Here is a 19999-nt window from a genome sequence, read left to right as displayed (position 1 = left end):
TTTAAAGAAAGATTACAAACCTTGTATCCCAAAAGAAAGGGATAAAACTTTGTAAGGGACAGGCTACATCTGTAAGTAATTGGCTGTGCAATCTACTTTTTATTCCATAATATGAACATACAATCTTCATAATTATTTTAGACTTTTTGAGAATTATTAATTATGTCCTTTAGCACCCTAGTAACCTTTCTGTGTGCTTGAACATTTACATATAATTCATAATTAACAAAGACATTAGAACTGTCACTGGAGGTTTTCAGGCTTTATTTCTTTCTAACTGGCCAGCACTAAAGCTGAGAATTTTCCCAGTTCAGCGATTTAACATTTCAGGAAATCTTTGAAACACACAACAACATGCCATATATAGAAGTTACTCTGGGATTTAGGTTATAAAGATATGGCGGTATAATTATTCTACTCTTGTTATTGCTGAAATTCCACACCTGATCCCTGGCAGAATCGATGTGATTAGTGCATGCTGCAGGTTATTACAGCTGTTAAGCACTGAGCCCTCTCTCGTGCCCTGGACTATCTGATTATTTCCCAGCTTCCTCTTTAGTGAGCTCCATCTTCATTTAATAAATGAAAAGCAACATCAATGACACAATGTAGCATCAGATCACAGGTCCTCATCATAAATGTTTGGATTTTCATTTCAAATACATCAAACAGCATTCAGATCAAAAGGAGGAGACAGTTTACCAAAAGTGATTCACAGATGCACTGACCCACAGTAATTTTACAGCATATCGCATATGACAAAGTGAGGCATTTTCAAGCACAATCTAAGTCGAGGTTGATTTAGAGTGCTCACTAAAATGAAACCAGCAGAAATATGCTTGTGAATGGCGCATTCTTGATCTACAGGACATTGGAGTGTACAGAGCCAGAAAGACCAATGTGGTTCACCTGATCAACCCTAGTGTCTAAAGAGTATCATAGCCAATAGTGCAGCCAGTTATTTACCAGACATGTCTTGAATTTTCAAATGTAATCAGGCCCACAATCTTTCTTGGTGATCCACATTTCACCTTTTCCATGAAGCTATTAATCAAAATTGTCTTTTTAGTCTCTTTCTTCCTCAGGTTTATAGATTTAACACTTATATAGAGGGTGGTAAGCACAGAATTAACTACTTGAGGAAACAATAAGAACAAATGGTATGGAAAATGTTAAAAGAGGCTTGAATAAATATTTGAGCATGTATATAACTGACAAATATTAGATGAAACTAGTCAGATGGACAACCAAGTCTTTCAATGGTCTATATTTCCTCTTGTTATTGAATTGAAGATGTTGAAGTCCCACTGGGCACATAATTCAAATCTTTACACTCACCAAAGACAGGGCTATAAAAGCTGAATGATCTTTGGGGGAAGTGCTGCGCGTCCAGCAGATTCCAGTATGTTCAATGCAGCACTTCATGCTGAGAAAGGTATGTGTATGGGAGTCCCTGCCATGCACCATAAATACCTGACAAGACATGAAGATAAAGTCACTCAGAAATACCAACTAACACGATTCTGAACTTTCATTTGCTCATTTGTCATGCACCAAAGAACAAGTGTCATCCTACACCCAGAGAGAATTTTGGAGGGTAGTCTTATGACTAAGGTTGAAGGAATGCATTAGTAGTTCTAATCCCATTACAGCATGGGGCATATAAAAAAAATTCCAGTTATTAAGTTGACCAATCAAATACCTTATTACCTCATGTTCTAAACAGCAATAGCTATCAACCAATAACACAATTATTGGTTTATTATCAAAACAAAATTTATTCTATGGAGATTCAATATGTGATGGGCATATAAAGTTACATATATGGAAGTTGTCTATATGGTTTTCCCGGTAAATATTTTAAACGCACACATTTCAGCAAAAGAGAAAAATATTTCCAATTTTTTCTGCAGAGTCATGCTTTCTGAAAAAAAACTCTTTTCCCAAAGTCTAGAATGTTCCAGAGTGTATTGCTATGGTATTCTGGTCAAGTCACTAGTCATGCATGGTTGTGTCAGAAATCTTACAATCACAGCTTGCTCAAGAAATACAACCTTGAGACTTTATTTTCAATCACTCTTTCCCACCAAACTCAGTAAAACGGTCTTCTTTACAGAAATGAGAGCAATGAAAAGGGCAGCTTGTTCTTTGCAGGATTTCCTCTAACTACATTTGTTCTTAGCAAACTTGCCTTCTACTGAACCACATAAAATAAGAAACTCTCCAAGCCAGTCACTGTTTAAAAATAACCCTAGCCTGGTCCTACAGCAAAATGAGGAATTATCACCAGTAATGTGATAATATAGGAAACATTGATTTTTTAAAAATTCTGCAAGGTCTACAGTGAAATGTCAATAAATACTTTTAAATAAATCACACCAGATATGTCGAAAAATCATGAAAAAATCAATTTTGCCACACTTAATCAAAACATAAGACTTCAAACAATATTAAATATGAAGTGTCTTTATAACAATAATAAGTGGTGACCATCTGGTAGTTTAGCAAAAGTTAGTTAATGCAAGAATGCTCCAGGACTGTACCACTTTTAGTACTGTATACCAGTGAGAATGGTAACAATTCCGGACTCTTTTGATTAGACTACTTTCATGATCCTATCAGAGAACAGAATACAGAGGACACTATGGATTGTAGAAATGAAGTTGTCCTAGTGGATTTGATAGATGAGTAGATAGACAAGCTTTTTTACAATCATTGATATGAAATTCACATGGAAAAAAATGATGCTGCTAATGCCAGTGGGAAAGAGGACACAATAGAAAAATTCAAAAGGTTAAAAATAAAAAGGAAGCGCTTATATGTCTGGCAGTATTCAAAGTAGAGAGATCTGGATAGGATGCGTCTGTGGTTGCTGAGGGAAATAGAGGTGGAAATATCAGATACTATAGCTGCACAGTGAGCCCGATCTCAGCAATAGAAAAACCTTGAGAGACAATAATCTGGGACAAAATTAATTGGCATTCAGATGATATGATTTAATAAATGAAAGCCAGCACAGATTTGTTAAATGCAAATTGTGTTAACTAACTTGATTGAATTATTTGAAGTAGTACATTCATGAAGCTTTTGCAATTGACATTGTGCATATGAACCTTCAAGAATTGTTTGATAAAGTATCACAAAATAGGCTTTCTACCAAATTTGATGCAATAAGATTAAAAGGACAAGAGGTACAATGATACAAGTTTTGTCATGAAAGTTTAGAAAAAGGAACAGAGATGAACAGTTGTTTGTTAGGCTGAATGGAAATGTGCAATGGTGACTCACAGGGCCGGTGCTGTTTTTAAACATTCACAAGCTGTGGACATTGCTGATTAGGCCAGCATTTATTGCTCATCCCTAATTACCCTGGTGAGCTTCCTACTTAAACATGGAGCAGCACAGAGGGAGGGAGAGATCATGAGCAACAGTTGACCTGATCCCACCCTTTCTTGCCTGTTAAAACTCCCATATATGATTCACTGACATTGTATTCTTTTGTAGTCATTTATAAGATTGCCAGTGGTTGATACTTTTGAAGCCTACTATTGACATTTAGTGATTGGAAGTTGGTGTAGGTTTTTAGCTTTGCTTTTCTTTCAGCAATGATGAGCAAAGGCAGAGCTAGAGCTCCTTTCAAGTTAGTATATTTATGGGGTAGACAACAGAAACTGAGAGAAAATCCAGTTTGACTGGAATCAAAGGCTAATTGCAGACATTGCTAAGCTCAAAACTGAAATTGCTGGATTCATAGCATATATAACGGTTAACCCTCTACCCTTACAACCCTACTATCTTACATCCAAAACAAACTGCTTTCTGAACCAGCAATTAAACTGTTGGCGGCAAAGGGTAAACTGCTCTTGTATAAAGTCAAATTTAGGAACAGAACCACCTTTGAAAATGTTTGGGTGTTAGATACTAATTCTTCCTTTCATTAATTACTGTTAACCCCATTTCAAATAAACATCAATTCCAATGAAATTTCTAAAAATTTCCTGGTGAATGACCATATTCCAGGGTTATGGAATGTAGATTTATTGAGATTTCACCATAATGTTTTAGAAATATACAAGGTGTTTGGCTAACTTGGAACTTTACATTGTTGCAATTAACGCTTGCAATTGTCACAAACTGATGACTGCAAAACTCAATCTTTTAATAATTTGGTATTTTCCACAACTGTGGTGAATCTGCTATTACTACAGCAAAAATATTCTGTAAAATGACTGGTAAAAACAAAGGAAAAAAAATCAAGATCTCTATTACATTTAATCCTGAAACCGTCAATAATGATAGACATTTAATGTGATTTGGAGATGCTGGTGTTGGACTGGGGTGTACAAAGTTAAAAATTACACAACACCAAGTTATAGTCCAACAGGTTTATTTGGAAGCACTAGCTTTTGGAGCGCTGCTCCTTCATCAGGTGATTGTGGAGAAAAATCTCCATTTAATACTCTGACTACATTTAATACTCTGATATCAGGAGAATGTGCAAACTCTACACAGACAGTCACCCGAGAGTGGAACTGAACCTGGGTCCCTGTCACTGTGAGGCAGCAGTGTTAGCCACTGTGCAACTGTACTGCCTCTATGTTTCATGACAATTACTGAGGCATGGATTGTTATATCATTGCATAGAAAATTGGATAAAGATACCAAGACAATACATTATAGCAGAATATGCCGAAAGAGCAGTAAAATGTAATTCGATCATAACTTAGCAGCAAGAGATTGTGACCACAATGATTAGAAGGGAACTAGGACAGGAGGTAACCCAGTAATACTGAAACATCTTACCAACTCTGAAGAGATGAGGATGGGAATTGTGAAAGCAATTGACAATGAACCTTGTTGTGTTGTTAACTACAAAGCAGTCATCAATTGCTCTGATTCTTTACATTTTTTGTAGATATTGAAATTCTGGCAACAGAACCTAAAGTTACTTATCTCCGTGCTGCATTAACATAGTCAGATTTCACTTGTTTTGGAAGCCCTTGCTTAGGAATAGATTTTAAATGCAGTGTGTTTGAATTTGTAGGTTATTTCCAGCTACAAAGCCTGAAAAATCATTTCACTTGCCCAATGCTCAAACATAAATATTAGAACCTTTGAGCTTTCAGTTAGTGAGTCTGAAGAAGTAACATTGGGTGAAATGCAAAACACATGAACACTGGAAATGACAGCTTAGGAATCAAAAGACTTGAGAAAGCTTTAAGCCCCTGCCATTTGCCAACAGTGCGAGTAAATGTAAGAATCTATCAGAACTATGTTTAGGTGACATTAATGCTGGAGAAAAAAGCATTTGTAATTAACTTTGAAACCACTTTGAGTAGATTGCAGCAATTGTCAGAGAATAGGTAGTATTACCTCTCTGACATCACTGCAGTGATATGCAAGAGACTTTGACGTGCAGAAAGTGGAAAGTTTACCATCATTTGCAAAGGAGCCACAAATTTTTCAGAAAGCAACCATCAAATGGAGTTCTCTCATGAGCACTGTAAATAGCACCATCAAAACCTTCAGCATCCAATTACAGGAGATTATCTTTCTGGATCCCACAGTGCATGACCACTTAGATACAGGTGGGTCAGCAGGTTTCATCCACATCTAGATTTAATGGCAGCTCTCACATCTTGAAGCCTGACAGGGACAAAATTGCCTCTCCTTTATTGCCACAAGAACTGAAGTCTGAGATTCTGATGCAAAGGAAACAGTGATCAGTCCTCAAATGTATTTGAGATGATGGACCTGTAAATTACAATGAAGCTGTTATGGGTTCCATTGATGGGTGTGGTAAAGAGAGAGTTTTCCTGATGTTGTTAGAATTGAAAGTAGTGGAATTTAGCTCAGGGAGCAAAACAAAATGGATGATAGTGAATTGGTCACCTTTTTATCACCTTTGGGCGAGTCCCAGTTGCATTGAGCTTTATGGAGGATTTCTGCTGTGGGGCCTCATGAGTTTTTCCATCATATCTTACTACACTTGTTTCATAACTACCTACTCTGTCCCTATGGAGTTCCTCATGTCCAATATTGGTCCATTGTACCACAAACAATACACAGAACAATGTGCCACTCAGTGGATATCTGATAAGGACTAGCATACCTTGTGCCTGCAGCATCTTTAAAAGTCCACCATTCACTGTATGTGTGCTGGCACGTCAGCATTGTCAAACATTTGATGTGCCCTATAGCTGTGACCTATCCTTGAAATGGGGGGTGGGGGGGGGGGGGGGTGCACAGCATCCTTCACAGGGGTCTACTGCTGTTCCTGAGCTTGCCACCAGTTGTGGTCCTCCTGCATCCACCTTTTTCCCACCTTCAGTAGGCAGCCATAGTGACCAGCATGCCCTGATTGGCAGGGTCCAGGACCCAGTGGAAATGATGGAAAATGGAAACAGGAATAAAAGAGGTTCTCAGCTCTCACAACACACACATCTGTTTGCCTGCTCCAAAGAGCACTCAGCCCAGCAGTTGTGATAGCGTTGAGCTCTGGCTGAAGCACTAATGCATGAACAGGGAGGCCAGAGCCATTCAAGGCATGGATGCTGTGAACATGTGGGTAGGCACTAAATGAGCAGCTTGAGGTGCAATCCTTATCCAATCCTTGAGCTGGGGCCTGTCTTTATACACTAACTATCCTGTTGCAGCCTTTTAGTTCTCATTGCTGGTGTGCCCTACTATGTGGCTTTCTGTTTCCTAAGTTGCCTGCAATTATATTGGTGTGGTGCCATGATGCTTGTGAAGGGTTAGCAAAAGCCAGATGCCAATATCAGTGCACAAGGGGTACATGTGGCTGGTGCTTGTGGATTATGCCCTGTGCTACACTTTAGTCGTATACAACGTGCAAATCAATCAGAGCAAGTGAAGAGCTGAAACTGCCAGGTACTTGCTCTGATTTCCATGTTGAGTTTTCTTTTGGTGGCTAGCTTGTTTGGGGAGTTTGGAAAGATAGAAAGGTGAATATTAATGAGGTAAATTAGGCTGTCAACAAAGCATTACATAAGCAAAAATCCCCCTTAATTGGTGAATCGCCACTGCCCAGCAAGAATCTCACGACGCTCCTTGTAGAGAGCATAAAAGATGGAGCAAGATGCTGACAACACTGAGAGTGACTTCATCAGACTTTTTGTCCAAATTTTCCTCAAATGTCACTACATCCCACATTGCTTGGCTTCCCTATAAAACTCTGTCTTTTGACATTTTTACTTGGAGGGGATTACTAACTTGGAATTACAATGACAAAAAAGGTTGATAGAGATTTATGGCTTTGTGCTTCTAAAGTTGTGCAGTAACTTATCTTGCAGGCTATGTTTCAAATCTCATCATCTTCCATGACTAGGTCAAATTTCTCCTCATCTGCTCCATGGCCTGCACTGGGGATAATTTTGTCTGGTAGTCTGCCTCTTGTGGGATTTATGTGCAATTATATCCCATTATATGATTGCGTGAATTGGTTGTTAGCTAGCTCCTGAGGCATGTGTACTTGTTGCACAGTTGAAGTAAGAAACAATTGAGGAGAAGTTTTAAATATTGTGCATAGTTATAATTGCTGGTGGTGGAGATAGGTGTTCACATTATAGAACTCTGAGTTAATGTTTGATTAAGCACTAACATAAGCAAGTTGCTTCACCAGAATGAGGGGTTAATTGTGCAGCAAATGCTGAACGAGACAAAATACGCTGGTGACAGGATCTTAAAGTGAAGGGATTATGGATGCAATATTGTCTTCCTTACAGTGCAATATTTTGTTGCACTGATCAGGAGTCTGAGTATTAGAACCTTGGCAGACATTGCAAGTACATCCCCACCTGCTTGGTATGGTAGACAGTTAGTGAGGATTCCTCAAGGTAGTCAAAAGCGATGGGACTGTGACCTGCTCTTGGGGCCTACACTTTATTTTCTTTTAAAGCACAGCTGCCTGACAGTCTGTGGAACTGATTGAAACACTATACTTGCATATTCATTCCTGTGTAAATTGGGAGTCATTTGCTGGGATATTTGGAAATTATTGTGAATCTTTTCTTATGCTACTTCTGGCTAAAAGTTGCAGCCACAGACTTGATCTACTTGACAGGACTGCTTATCAGCTCTATTTGTGTGGCCCTTCCTCCCAGGAAGCTGTAGCTCCCTAATACATCTCAGGCTACTTCACAGTCTCTACTGGATGGACATGTCTTGAGTGGTCCAAATGTTGGAAGCGCTGTTTGTACCTTCCCAAGAGTATTTTCACTATTTATTCTTTTATGGGATGTTTGTGTTGCTGGCAAAGCCAGTATTTGCTGCCCATCTGTAATCATACAAATAGCAATTTGACTCTCTCCTGCTGTATTTCAATGAATAAAGTGCTTGAGTAAAATGCAGTGTAATAGGATGAAGCATACAGAATGACAATGATGCTGTCAGTGTCACATGATCAGGTCGAGCAGATAAGGGGAGCAGAAGCTCTGAACTCATGTCAGATAATGTGTACGTATAGATCAAATTGTAATTGCAGATTTCTTGCAGAAAATTCCATGGGTTCCTGTAACATTGCTTTGAGAGACTAAACAGAATTGAATCCCAAAAACATAACAAATCAGAAAGTTTGTAGTCTTGTTGAAACTGTGGGCAGTTCTTTTATACCTTTTGTACCATGCTATTTTCTTTGACATCCTTTGACAGATATATATGTGAAAGACATTCTTGAACAGTGGCACTAAAACTCTGATGAGGCATCTAGGCAAAGCTAACAGAATGAATTCAGTGAGTGAGAACATTATCACTTACTTGCTGTTGTCCGGGTCTGTGGCTGCAATTTTCAGCCAGACGGCTATAATAAAAGCTGCGCTGTAATTTCCAAACATCTCAACAGATCACTCCCAATTTACATGGGATTTGCACCAATAAATCCTCTAATGGATATGCAAATACAGTTTTCTAATCAACTCGACAGACCGTCAGGAGGCACAAATAATGTTGCTTTGCAAAACTGTGTCTAAACTCATCACAGAAATTCAGGCCAGGTAAGTACTAATTTTATCCTGAGGAGCTTTTCACTGCAAGAAACATTAAAGGTCTGCAAGCTAAATAGAAATTAAAGTGCACATCGAAATGTTGATAGCACAGAATAACTCAACTTCCTTTGTTATTACTTTATTTTGCTCACAATTTATGGCAAGGTGGAAAAGGCTGGTACAGCGAAGAACGAGGGCGCTGCACGTTGGGAGCGATGGGGCTGTGCCCTGATCTTGGGGCTTCTTTCAAAACACAACCACAGTGAAGTAGTTGCAGGAAGTGCCTGTTGTTGAAAATATACGAACTTTGATTCACTCAATGTGACTGTCCATCCGTTTCATCCCTCCGCCCTTACCCTGGATGGGCACATCTTGAGGGGTCCAAATGTTGGAAATCTTTTTCTACTTCTACTGGTGTATTTGTATTGTTTATTCTTTCATGGATGTGGATGTTGCTGTCAAGGCTAGCATTTGTTGCCCATTCCTCATGACCCCTGGAATTGTGTGATTGCTAGATCACCTCAGAGGGCAGTTGAGAGACAATCACAACCACTTGTACTACATTCAGACTGGTACATTATTGCTTTAGTTCTTTGTGGGTGTTCTTTATGAGTATGCAAAACCAGGACTGGAAGGCATGATTTGGAGATGCCGGTGTTGGACTGGGGTGTACAAATTTAAAAATCACACAATACCAGGTTATAATCCAATAGGTTTATTTGGACGCACGAGCTTTCAGAGCGCTGCTCCTTCACCTGATGATCCGAAAGCTAGTGCAACCAAATAAACCTGTTAGACTATAACCTGGTGTTGTGTGATTTTTAACTTAGGACTGGAATGGATAGCCTGAACTAAAATCCATCCATTAATGCAGTTTCACATGTCCTTAATACACAGGAGATGGCTACCAAATAAAAATATCTTAAATGCTTTAGGAATACTAGAAGTCACATGTGGAAACGTGATGGCCAAATGAATTTCATTGATGGTGCCCCACACTCTTGGAATCCTGGGGGTAAAAGAAAAATGTGAGTTCTCCAACTGCTGGTTCCTTTTTGATGAGGAATTGTATAAGTATTTCCCCGAGAAAACCTGGCAACTGTGACTAGCTTTGTTAATCAATTTATGACAGTCTGACTGGTTTATTTGATGTTCCATATAAAACTAACTTATAGCATAAAAGGTTAACTTCACCAAGCACTTGTAGCTGCAGTCATTGGTGTGCCCTGCAGTAAATAGCACAGAACATAACTATGTCATGTAAATAGCACAGAACAATGTCATAACAGAGCCTGGGATTTGGGGATGGCTGAAAGGTATTTAACAAGGTGTTCAGGCTCTAACAATCTTGAATTCAATATTGAGTCTTAGACGCCGCATTATCCCAAGCAGAAATGAGATGTTTACGCTGAGCTTCACTGGAACACTGCAGCAAACCCGAGACTAGATTTAATCCCCTATAGTGTGGAAACAGGCCCTTTGGCCCCAAATGTCCACACCAACCCTCCGACGAGTATCCCACCCAGACCCTTTCCACTCCATTTACCCCTGCTTAATGCACCTAACACTATGGGCAATTTAGCATGGCAAATTCACCCAACTCACACATTTTGTAGGAAGAAATAAGAGGACCCAGAAGAAACCCACGCAGACGCACAGAGAACGTGCAAACTCTACACAGACAGTCACCCAAGGGGGGAAATCAAAACCAGGTCCCTGGTGCTGTCAGGCAGTAGTGCTAACCACTGAGCCACTGTGCCGCCCCCACAAAGGGTTGGCTCGAGAGATGACTTTCAACAGATCGCTGCGAGGTAGCTGCTCTGCTACTTACGAAACCCTGAGCCAGAATCAGTTTGTTTTCGGATGATTTCGAGACAGGATGAGACAGAAATGTTGGCCAGGGAACACAGTGATGTGTTGAAATGGCAAGCAACTGGAAGCTCAGGGTCATCTTTGCAGACAGAGTGTACGTATTCTGCAAAGCAGTCACCCAGCCTGTGTTTCATCTCCAAAGTGTAGAGGAGACTACGTTGTGAGCAGCAAATACAGTGGACTTGATTGAATGAAGTATAGGCAAATCACTGCTTCAACTGGAAGGAGTATCTGTGGCCTTGGATAGTGAGGAAGGAGGAGGTGAATGGTAAAGGAGGAAGTATTACACCTTCTGTGATTGCATTGGAGGGTGCCGCAGGGTGATGTAGTGAATGGAGGCAGAGTGGACCGAGGTGCCTTGGAGGGAATGGTCCCTACAGAATGCTGACAAGGGAGGAGAGGAGAATATGTGTCTGATGGTGGCATCGCGCTGGAGTGGCAGAAATTGTGGTATATGGAAATTGCAGAACACCAACAATGTTCTGCTGCATGTTTCTCCTTGGAATATTACCATCCAGCCCATTGTCTGCCTAACTGTTATTCTCTCTGGGCTACTAGTTCCCCATTACCCACTTTTCTTTCTCCATGGCATATTAATATCCATCCCTTTGTTTCCCTAACTGTTGTTCTTTCTCTGGACTCCATCTCCACCTATCTCTCACTCCTTTCCTCCCCCACTCCCCTGCCTTTAGCTTACATATCATTTTTTCCGAAGAAGAGCAACTCAACTTGAAATGTCAACTCTGCTTTCTCTCCACAGATGATGTCAGACTTTCTTGAGCAATTTCTGCTTCTTCTTGCAGTAATTGGAATTAAATAGTTGGGAAGCAATGAAAAAAACATATGGTGGTTTCCCACAAGATTGGAATTCTTGGAGGAAGCCACTCTTAAGATACACACTTGTCTCAAGATCGAAATGCAGAAGTTAGATAAGGTTTCAGAGCAGTGATTAGTCAAATGGTTACTCCTGCAAACAGCTTTAAGTGTTTGGATATACTTCATTAGAAATTATACCTGAGATTCATAGGGGAAATTGATGATGTCTGTGATTAATGTTTCACGGAACTTGTTTATGCTAACGAATATCCTGTTATATTTAAGCTTGATACAAACCAGGTATGCATCAGGGAGGTGAAAACAATGACTGCAGATGCTGGAAACCAGATTCTGGATTAGTGGTGCTGGAAGAGCACAGCAGTTCAGGCAGCATCCGAGGAGCAGTAAAATCGACATTTCAGGCAAAAGCCCTTTATCAGGAATACAGGCAGAGAGCCTGAAGGGTGGAGAGATAAGTCAGAGGCTTCAGGTATGCATCAGACCAGTTACCATAGCTGATGAAGCAAAAGCCATAACCTGCAGATATGAGAGCATGTGGTATGGATGAAATAATTCAATAACATGGGTACATTACAAGTTACACTGTTGAAGGCTGTTGAAAGAGCTGAAGAATGTTGAAAACATTTATGTAGTTTGGAATCAGCACTCCAAAAATTTGAAAAATCACACAACACCAGGTTATAGTCCAACAGGTTTAATTGGAAGCACACTAGCTTTCGGAGCAACACTCCTTCATCAGGTGATTGTGGAGGGCTCGATCGTGACACAGAATTTATAGCAAAAATTTACAGTGTGATGTAACTGAAATTATACATTGAAAAATTGATTGTCTGTTAAGCCTTTCATCTGTTAGAATACAGTGATACTTTCACTTTTTTCATGTGTAAATCACAAAACCTTTTTTTTAATGTTGCATTCTCGGGTTAGCTGTTAACAATGTGATAGCTAGACAATATGTTGAAGGTGTTAGCCCCCTGTGTTCTCTGTCTATGACCTGATGTTCAGATTGATTCTAATCTAAAAAGTGATATAACAGAGTTTTACATAAATTCCTGCAGTTTTTGAGCTCAGACTTCTTTCACAGCAGATCTGTCAATGGAACAGCTATACTGCTGAAACTCAGAACAAACTTGTAGAAACTGCACATTTCCAAGACCTCAATATTTCTGGTTTGGTCTTAGGGACAATGAACTCCACCAGTGCTTGTACTTTTGTTGTTGTTAGCAACACTTGCCTTTACCCTACAGTCTGCCCTTGGTCAGTTCCTCACTTTTGTGCAGACTCACTTTTGGCAAGGTTGGCACCAAATCAGTCCACTGTAATGATCTAAACATAGTCTCTAGTTGTTCCAGAGCCTCCTTCCAAGCATCACTGGATCAAGGTTAACCACACAGTCAGGAACACTAGCTACTACATGGTTCATCAGTATCTGGAAAGTTGCCAGGGTATTTCCTTTTAGCCCAATTGTTATCACTCAGTATTGGAAAAGACTCTCTGATGGGACAAATGCTATTATTTTTCTAGCTTCAGATGTTAATATCTTTTTAACAAATCTCTTATGGTAAGAAATGTGGCAGTGCCAACTCTATCAATACAATCTTCCAAACAAGGAGTTCTATAGGAATCTACATTTGTTACTGTATACACCTTTCTGTAGTCTATGTAGAATCTGATTGAAGGCTTAAGCATTAACATGATTGGGAAACTCCAGCTGTTTTGATTAGATGGTTATACTGTTTTACAGAAGATTTTCCTACATCCCTTTCATGTATGGCTCTTTGGTTTATCTTCACAGACTCCTTATTGTGGCTGACCATGTTAAGGTTACTCACTGTCCTACATCAGAATATGATAGGATGGTGTTCACCCTTGTTAGTTAACAAGATTATAGGAGGTTCAAGTTGGGAATTCTATTGGCTTCCTTCTGCCTCATCAACTGTATCCCTCTAAACAGTGACATTGCTTTCTGTCACAGTTGATTCTTTTTCTGGAGTGTCATCTAAATAATTTACTTTGCTAAACCTTTTGACCACTTTATATGAATCCTTTGAACTTTACTTGCACCCTACCAAGGCAGTGATACAAATACATCAACACCTGGTTGAAATGTACAGTTCTCGTCATGCTTGTGCACCCATTTCTTCATAGTTGTTCATGAAGCTTTGAAGGGTTCCAGAGTAACTTGTCTGCCTCTTGACGAGCTACTCCCAGAACATGGATTTGTAATCCAACATGGAAGATTCATCTGAAGACGTCTTACTCGACTTGAAATATTAACTCTCTGTTTCTCTCTCCACGATGCTGCCATATCTGATTTTCACCAGCATTTTCGGTTTTTGTTTAAATTTCAGATTTCCAGTATCCACAACACTTTGCTTTCTTTATTAAAGAAAGTTTGTTGCTCTGTTCCCAATACTTGCCTTTAACTAACTTCAAGGGCCTCTTACAACATGTCCATAAATTAATTCAAAAGGACTGAAACTGCTGGACTCATTCAGTATGCCCTGAGTGGCAAACAAAAAGAATTTGGGGATATTCATGATAGTTTGCCCTGATCATCGTTTAGAGGGTTTGATTATATCATTCTAAAGACCCTTGGATTTGTGAATGGTATGCTGAGAATTTTAATTATGTTACACCTAGATATGACTTCCTGCAAAATTTTAGACATAAAATTGGAACCTTGATCTAACTGGATCTCAATCAGTAATTCATACTCAGTTAAGTTTCCTACCTTGCCTACCTTGGCAGAAATTGTTCTCAAGGGATTGATCTTTGGGAAGACAAGTAGCCACAAAAGTGAGGAAATACTGGTGTCCCACATCTTGAGATGCAATGATCCCACATGGTCTACCAAAAACGTACCAAATGGTTCCTCAAAATAGTATGGGAACTGGAGGTGTCAGTTTGTTTGCAGGTTACAGCTTTCGCACAACTTGGCATATATGGTACATTTTACAAAACCATAACATATCCTTATGAAGACCAGGCCAGTAAAACCTTTGACTTACACATGCTTGATTCTTTCAGATCCTACCTTCTGCTGTAGGTATTTCATGGTCTATCCTTCATCTCTCCTGATGATGTTTTGGGCAGCACACTACCTGGTAAGCCACCATCCACTCTTCATCTGCAAGCCTGTGAGCAGATCTCCACTTCATCAGAATCACATTTAAATATAGTGGCCTTCTGGAATTCCCCCTTCAATTTCAGCTCTATTACACGCACAAACTGGGTCACAGGACCTCTCTGTGAAAGTATTGTAGACATAGTGATACCAGTTGAGCATCTTGTGTTCTTTGCAACTGCAACATTTTCCCTGCATCAACTAGTCTCCTTTGTTTTGCAAAGGATTCTTTCCAGAAAGTCCAAGACACATCAATATGTCCAATCAATTAATCAATATTCCAGATAAGACATCTTAGTCATGCAAGAAACTCTGGATTCATTTCTCATTCCTTTCCTTCTTGGACGAATGAGTCTATCCTTATCTCAAATTCTTAATTACTGCTAAGGGTGACCTGTTTAATCGGCCTACTAACTCTCATCTTCGCACCCCATTTAGACAAATATTCTTGAGCAAGATCTACAAAAGGTGAGTTTCTTTTGACAAGACTCATCTGCTGAATGCAGATTTTGATCTTCCACAGCAAGAATTGTCCTTCTTATACAAGTCAAGCCATGGCTTCCACCATTTTGCCCACAGTGACAACCCCCTATGTACTTGTAGAGAGATACAAATGTTGCTACATACAGGTTTAGAACATCCTCTACAGATTCAGTAGTACATCTATCATCTTAAACTAAACAACTAAATAAGCCGAGGGGCCCATTCCTATGTTCTATGTAAAGAGGCTATTGCTTGGTTCTGAAGATCTGCATTTACAATGGCCAGATTTCATTGGTAAGGATCATGCTTTGGATGAAGCTCAATCCACATCCAGCTTTTGGAATAGGACCTGCACTGAACGATTTCCTTATGTAACTTTTGGTTTTGTATACCTTCCATATGCTTTTGATATGGAGGATCACCCATTAAGAAAGTCAAATACAGAAGGTTTTGTCAAATTGTATAACTGGAGTCATAGCATTAATTGATCTAGCCATAAATATTGCACTATGACTGATGAATTTGACTTAAAATAAAACAAAGAACTGTGGATGTTGATCTGAAAGAAACAAAGGCTAGAATTGCTGGAGAAACTCAATTGGTCTGGCAGTGCCTGTGAAGAAAGGAACAGCATTAGCATTTCGAGTCCGTGACCCTTCTCTGGAACCGATGGTCCCTAGGAAAAGGGGATATTTAAACTGATGACAGGATGGTGATGGAGGGTTGGGGAGGAGTGAGTGGATAGTTAGAGAGGAAACCCACAGAATGTGTGAGAGAGAGAGAAAAGTGGACAGACAACGGGGTTGTTGACAGTAAGCTAGGGAAGAAGAAAAGCTGCACTGAAAGCAACTCATTTCACAATCGGACCTGAATGTTGGGCTGGGTATTCATCATGAAAGGAGGTGATCAGATCCTAAAATGGTTAAACTCGATATTGAATCCTGAAGATTGGAAGGTCCCAAGCGGAAGACTGTTATCGCAGCCTGCATTGAGCTTTACTGGAGCACTGCAGCACATCGGAGACAGAAATTGTGGACAGGGAACCAAGGAAGTGTATTGAAGTGGCAGATGATTGGAAGCTCAGGGTCCTTATTACAGACAGAGCATAAGTGTTCTGCAAAGCTGTCCCTCAGTCTGTGTTACATCTTCTCAGTGTAGAGGAGACCACATTGTGAGCAGCAAACACAGTAGACTAGATTGAGTGAGTGCACGTAAATTACTACTTCATCTGAATGATGGATCTGGACCCTTGGATAGTGGGGAGACAGGAAGTAAACAGGCAAATCTTACATCTTCTGCAATTGCAGAGGAAGGTGCTCTGGGGAGGTTTAGGAGTAGAGGAGAGTGGACTAAGGTGTCCCGGAAGGAACAGTCCCTGCAGAATGCTGACAAGGAAGGGGAGGGGAATATATGTCTGGTGATAGTATCACATTGGAGGTGGATGAAATGGCAGCTTATGATTCCTTGGATATGGAGACTGGTGAGATAGAAACTGAGGACCAGAGGGACCCTATCATTGTTGATTTCATGTATCCCATGTCTATCATCACTCCACCCCAGGTCCTGTCATGAAATAAGTTGCTTTCAGCACAGCATAAATGCTAGCTTTTCCTAGCTGCTATCACTTCTGAAGAAGGGTCACTAGACTCAAAACATTAATGCTGTTTTTTTCTTCACAGATGCTGCCAGACTAGCTGAGTTTCTCCAGCAATTTCTGTTTTTATCTGTGAAATTGGCAAATGTTTTTACCATTCTTTCAGGCAAAATTAAAATAACCTATTTGTATCAATGCAAAATTGAATAAAATCGAGACATTATATTAGAAGATAAATGGGTTGTCTTCCTCAGAGCACACTGTAAATGGGCAATTTGTAAAAGATTAACGACCCCTTAAGTAAAGACCTAAGATGTGAATTGTATGCTGTTTTAAATTCCTGAGCTTCAGTCCCATTTGAATGACAGGCTGTCTTTCCAACTGCCTCAATATCCTTATAACGCTCCCAAACACAAATGTTTTTGCCAAGTCTGTGCTGAAATCTATTTAAAGTATGGATATGTCTTTTTGGTCTCATTCACCTATAAGGTGTGGTCTACAGAATCTAATATGTCATATGTCTTGAGGCCTCCAAATGTTCCCTTCTTGTCTTCTTTGTGGGATTAATAATCACGCTGCATTGTGCTTGAAATTCTAATAAAATCATATTCCCAACACAAAAATGTATTTATTTTAATACAAACAAATATTATCATTCCACTTTGTTGCCACAGCTCTCTATCCCACACTAGTCTCCAGCGCAGAAGGTGAGCAAATAGCTTATATTCCAGCCACTTTAGAAAATGCCGTCTGCTTTGTCTGGCCCCTTCTCTAAGTATTCCTCCAACTCAATGGAATCAGCAATAAAACCATCTATAATAATAAGCAGACAACAAATTGCGTCATGACAAAACTAAAGTGCAAAAGAAGCAATGCAGAGACTGGAATCATTCCTGGAAAACACGCAAAAGCTCCTATTATCTATTTACTTGTGATTGAACAGCCCTTTAAACACCATCTCAGTATGCAAATGCATCTTTTTTTATTGGAGGGGGTGTCAGATACTGGGCAAGGCTCAGCTAAAATGACATTGTGGTCTTAGTGTCTTACACGACTCAGATTTTAAAGTACCCATGAGGTCCCTGCCAGTCTGGGACAGGAAGCTGTTCCAAATTTTAAAACTGCTCAGTTCATCTGGTAACAGGAAACAGTGCATTGTGAGCAGGAACCTTCCTGTCAGAAGGGCTTTGTTAAAATCGAAGCTAAAAAAATTCAAGAGTGTTGTTCAGGAAACTCAAGGAATACAAACTAGTTAATTTTACCTTTCTAGGAATCTTTGAGGTCAGAATATCTATTTATTGTACCATATGTTATGTCACAGAATTTCTTTAATATGTTTTAGTATAAAGCCTTTCAGGACCTTTCAAGATCCACTTGATAGGAGAGAAGAGAAAGCTGGAGAAAAAAAAAGGTATTTTAATAAAAGCAACGATTTAGATAACACACAGTTTAAAAATTGACTTGTCAGACATTGGGATTGAATCGACAGTCTATTTTGTTCTACGTTATTCTAAATCAAAACGTTCATCAAAGTGGGTCTAAACTGTGCTATAGGTCCAGTGCAAGTTGAACATGTCACCACATGTTGTGATCGTGCAAGACATGGCATGGATATCAGATACAATATGATACAGATGATTACAAATTCAACTAGTTTCAGCAAGACTTGTGTATGGAAAGTCTGACATTAAATCTGGTATCGTTTTGCTATCTCTGAAGAATGTAGAAGATTCCATGGTGCTATTCTTGCAGGATTTGGGGATTTCTCCTCAGTTTTCTTGCCAATATTTATTCATCAGCTAACATCACCAAAAAAGCAGATTATTTGTCATAATCATATTGCAGTTTACAGACAATGCCATGGCAACTGGATATCCTACTTAACCACAGCACTGACACTTCACTGGTTGTAAAGCATTCCTGGACTTTATGGGTTGTCAACGGCACTATATAAATATAAATCATTTTTTCTTTTATCATGGTGCTGTTAGTTGGGGTTCTTTACACAGTGCTACTGAATGCCAAAACATCAATTTATACATTACAATTTCTCTGATAGGGAAGTTTATATTTGCCTGAACCAAACCTGGGACACAAGGAGGGTGAGGTTGAAAATCAACTCCACTGACTAACAATTTCAGTTCCCTAACACCATTCTGTTATATAAGATGATGGCCCTGAAGGGATTAATGTTACATTGGCTCTGTCCATTTTTGTGATGTCACACACAATCTGTGATAAGTTCTAGTTTTACATATGGAGAGAGCAGAGATACCTTTGCTGCTTCCTAACTTGTGAGTATTTATGCTTCCCAAATGTAGCTGTACTTATTACTATTTTGTAGCAAACCTTTTTGTTATCTAAGCACAATGCATATTCTGTAGATACTCTCCAACTGTGTATCCTTCACCAATGATCACTAGATAGGCCAAAGATAAAGCACAAGCAAAGGAAGATTGATTGTGGCAAACTACCTCAAACAACACTTAAACAATGGCACTTACAAACATTTAGAGTCATACAGCATGGGAACAGACCCTGTGGTTCAACCAGTCCATGCTGAACATAATCCCAACCTAAACTAGTCTTACCTGCCTGCTCCTGGCCCATATCCCTCCAATCCTTTCCTATTCATGTACTTATCCAAACGTCTTTTAAACATTGTAATTGTACCCACATCCACCACTTCCTCAGGAAATTCATTCCATCTATGAACCACCCTCGGTGTGAAAAATTTGCCCCTCGTATCTTTTTAATTCTCTTTCCTCCCACCTTAAAAATGTGCTCCCTAGTCTTAAAATACCTCATCCTAGGGGAAAAAAGCCCAACTATCACCTACCCTGGGTATACCCCTCAATATTTTATAAACTTTGGTAAGGTCACCTCTCAACCTCCCATGCTCCAGCAAAAAAAGTCCCAGCCTATCCAGTCTAATTCAAACCTTCTTTTCCCTATATGACAAATAACACATAAGGCTAACAATGGTCTTCCAGGAAAGTACCATGCATCCCATCTATCGGTCATACCTGCAAAATTGGACTGGGAGGGGCTATACACCTGCACAATCTGGGCTGATTTCTGATA

At 39.6% G+C, this 19999-nt stretch overlaps 1 long non-coding RNA gene across 1 annotated transcript in view; it reads right to left on the bottom strand.

Annotated features, from left to right (window-relative positions):
• Positions 1-1377: 1377 nt before the first annotated feature.
• LOC140483063 (uncharacterized) overlaps positions 1378-19999 on the bottom strand; it is a 66246-nt gene continuing 47624 nt past the window's right edge. The window contains exon 4 of the long non-coding RNA XR_011961875.1: positions 1378-1473. This is a non-coding gene — a long non-coding RNA (uncharacterized lncRNA). The remainder of the gene's footprint in view (positions 1474-19999) is intronic.

This window comes from Chiloscyllium punctatum, chromosome 11 (assembly GCF_047496795.1).
Source record: "Chiloscyllium punctatum isolate Juve2018m chromosome 11, sChiPun1.3, whole genome shotgun sequence".
NCBI classification, from domain to species: domain Eukaryota; kingdom Metazoa; phylum Chordata; class Chondrichthyes; order Orectolobiformes; family Hemiscylliidae; genus Chiloscyllium; species Chiloscyllium punctatum.
The sequence above is the reverse complement of the archived record's forward strand: the minus strand, read 5'-3'. Positions and strand labels throughout refer to the sequence as shown.